This window comes from Panthera leo, chromosome B4 (genome assembly GCF_018350215.1).
Source record: "Panthera leo isolate Ple1 chromosome B4, P.leo_Ple1_pat1.1, whole genome shotgun sequence".
Lineage (NCBI taxonomy): Eukaryota > Metazoa > Chordata > Mammalia > Carnivora > Felidae > Panthera > Panthera leo.
Window position 1 is genome coordinate 111,760,576 of NC_056685.1, and position 3,809 is coordinate 111,764,384.

Consider the following 3,809-nt stretch of genomic DNA (forward strand, 5'->3'; position numbering starts at 1 on the left):
TTATATATTGTCCAGTTTATATAAACCGCTACATAATTCCTATACACAAACAGGGATGCTTCCTACAACATGTAGTTTCACATTTCTTGCATATCCATTTTAATCAGGGTAATTTTGCTGAACTGAATGCTCTCATTTTCGGAGCTTACATGATTATGGCTGCCAATATTACCATAAGAAGAAAAAAATAAATTTATCAAAGTAATTTCTCTGAATGTGTAATGACTTGTTCTTTTTTTCTCTCCTGCCCCAAGTATTCCTCAATACTAATCAAGAGTTAGTATTTTATAAGTATTACTATTAGACAAATTATTTATCCTTTATTATGTTTCCTCCTTCTGATATAAAATCAGTGATGATTTCTAGCAAAGGTTCCTAGTGATTTAAAAAATGCTAATGTTTCATAGCTTAATTCATATTTCTTTTACATTGAAGAGCTTCCTGAAATAGAGAATCGTTTTGCAAAATACGATAGATTTAATGTGATTCAGGACCCAAGACACCCCTGTCTTCCTACAGTTGGGAAGACTGTTAAGGTTGGAAAGGGGGAGTCTTCGTTTGGTAGCAGTCTAGCCTCTGCCTGCTTCTTCTGTCTTTATCTTTCCCAGATTCTTTATTTTGTTTTCCTTGGTGCTCCTTATTTGACATTGATCTGTTGACTCTAGGAAGGTATTGTTATCTCCTTGGTATTTGTTTGAAACCGTAATACGCCTCAAACCTTCATTTCAACATAGCATGTGAAGTTGGAACTGCCGTATCCATGAAATCGATTGGTACTCAAACCACAAATGTTAAACCTTAAAATTCAGTCTTGAAAGGAAGGGAAAATTCTGAAACCATCTTGTAATAATACTGTCAATAACTTAGCTATCTTCGTGTGTTCTCTGTTTCTTTTATATACGAAGCATGATTATATGTATTTCTATTTCTGTTACCCCACTGTTTTCTTTTTATAATGATGTACTGGAGAAACAGAAAGGACATTCAAAAAACAAGGAGCTGTATTTGTGTCCTTACAGCTATTGGTATATTCCAATGTCAAAGGGATGATAGAGTTTTAGGAACTATTCTGAGCAATTTGCCCACTTAGGGCATCTAATAGTGACTACAAAAAAATCAGTAAGGTCCACACCATTCGCTTTTCTTTCTACTCAACACTGTTCTTGTTTTGTTTTGTTTTGTTTCTTTTCCATTCAAGACATACACACAAGATTCAATTGAGAATGATATCTCACACTATGAGGTAGTTAACTGTGTGTAGTTTCTTAAATAATTCATATGTACAGTAACTATAATTAAAGGAAAAATGTAAACTGTGGGAGCAAAAGCATATTTCTCTGTTATTTTGGATCCTCAGCATCCAGCTCATTTTTTTTTTTGGAACATTGTAAACAGCAAGTAGATATTTGCAAATTTAAAAACTAATTGGTAATACATTGTCAATATATGAGATAGTTCTGCTTTAACTACAGATTCCTCCTCACTGAGTTCCGTAATCATTCCAGAGTCATTTTACACTAAGAAACTGTGATATTCACCTTAGGGTCAGCATCTCTTCTGTGGTGCTGATTCTGTATTATCATCCTGGCTTTTTGTTGTCCACTCATCTATTTTTGCTTTCATTTCCGGTGCCTGACACAGCATGAATCAGGCCACATCTTTTCTTCTCTTTTCTTTCTCTCTCGTTCTCTGTCTTTCTTTCTTAATGAAACACTTCATGAATCTGAGTGTCATCCTTACTCAGGGGCTGTGCTAATCTTCTGTTCCAGTTTTAGTAGATGTGCTGCAGAGCAAGCACAGACTGTTTCTTTCTAGATGGGGTGTTTCCATGTATTACTCCTGCTCTCCTAATTGTGGAAAGAAAGCTCTCATTTGTATGTTGCAATAGCTCAGACTCTGGTCCTACATTCAGTTTTTCTTCATCCATCCTCCTCCTCTCTTGTATTCTTTCTCCTCTCTCTCCACTGGTTCTTTTCCTACCAGCATATATTTGATATTTAGCATACTCAAGATGTATCCATTTTAAGACCAAACACACAGAAGCAAATAAACTACCTTGATATTTGTGACTTTCTAGGTAAGACTTCATCCTCCTTTTCTTCAAGTCACTTGAAATACCAGTCTACCTGGAATGTCTCTTTTTCCTCTGCTCCTTTCTCTTTTCAACCCACTTCACTAAAGGTATCCTTCATATGGCCTTAATTCTCAAGGTGACTTACATGATACAGAAAGAAAATGTTATAATTGTTAATTATATTTTTATTAATATTCATGTCCTCATTGATACTGGAACTTCACTCGGTCCATAAATCAGAAGGTCACATGTTAAGTCAAATGACGGATCCTGAGGGAAGAGCGAGAGCTACACTATAGAGATGTTTCTATGTTATTGCTGTGTTGCAGTTTTCAATTCCTTGTATGAGTTCTTTATCTGGCATATTAGGAATTATAAGCAGTAACAGTCTAACAGGCTCTCACAAGAAATATGTTAAAAAATGAAATTAATATCTATTTGAAATATATATTTATATCAATTACCATGAAGGTGAAGTTTACCGTAAGTGCTTTGAAATAATAGGTAATATTAGCAAAACATTCAAAACAGCTTTAATATTAGCAAGACCTTTAAAATACATTGACTCATTTTATTCACATTTTTTCTATTTTTTTATATAATATACACAATCCATTGGTACAGTAGAATATGTATATAATCTATAAGTGATTATACATGTTGGTATATGCTCAAATAGTGCTCCCTAATGGAATGCACAATTAAAAATCATATCACCAAACTCAACACCCCGAAAAACAAATAATCCAGGTAATAAATGGGTAAAAGACATGAATAGACGCTTTTTTAAAGAAGACATCCAGGGGCGCCTGGGTGGCTCAGTCGGTTAAGCGTCCGACTTCGGCTCAGGTCACGATCTCGCGGTCCGTGGGTTCGAGCCCCGCGTCGGGCTCTGGGCTGATGGCTCAGAGCCTGGAGCCTGCTTCCGATTCTGTGTTTCCCTCTCTCTCTCTGCCCCTCCCCCGTTCATGCTGTGTCTCTGTCTCAAAAATAAATAAACGTTAAAGAAAGAAAGAAAGAAAGAAAGAAAGAAAGAAAGAAAGAAAGACATCCAGATGGTTCACAGACACATGAAAAGATGCTCAATATCACTTATCAGGGAAACACAAATCAAAACCATAATGAGATACCACCTCACACCTGTCAGAGTGGCTAACATTAACAACTCAGGCAACAACAGATGTTGGCGAGGATATGGAGAAAGAGGATCTCTTTTGCATTGTTGGTGGGAATGTAAGCTGGTGCAGCCACTTTGGAAAACAGTATGGAGGTTCCTCAAAAAATTAAAAATAGAACTACCCTATGACCCAGCAATTGCACTACTAGGTATTTATCCAAGGGATACAGGTGTGCTGTTTTGAAGGGACATATTCACCCCAATGTTTATAGCAGCACTACGAACAATAGCTAAAGTATGGAAAGAGCCCAAATGTCCATCGATGGATGAATGGACAAAGAAGATGTATATGTATACAATGGAGTATTACTCGGCAATCAAAAAGAATGAAATCTTGCCATTTGCAACTACATGGATGGAACTCAGGTGTATTATGCTAAGCAAAATTAGAGAAAAGACAAATATCATATGAATTCATTCATATGAGGACTTTAAGATACAAAACAGATGAACATAAGGGAAGGGAAGCAAAAAAAAATATAAAAACAGGGAGGAGGACAAAACATAAGAGGCTTTTAAATATAGAGGACAAACAGAGGGTTGCTGGAAGGATTGTGG

At 36.1% G+C, this 3,809-nt stretch overlaps 1 pseudogene; it reads right to left on the bottom strand.

The window, feature by feature from the left end:
* Positions 1-1,699: 1,699 nt before the first annotated feature.
* On the bottom strand, positions 1,700-1,798 carry LOC122225705 (annotated as a pseudogene).
* Positions 1,799-3,809: the final 2,011 nt, after the last annotated feature.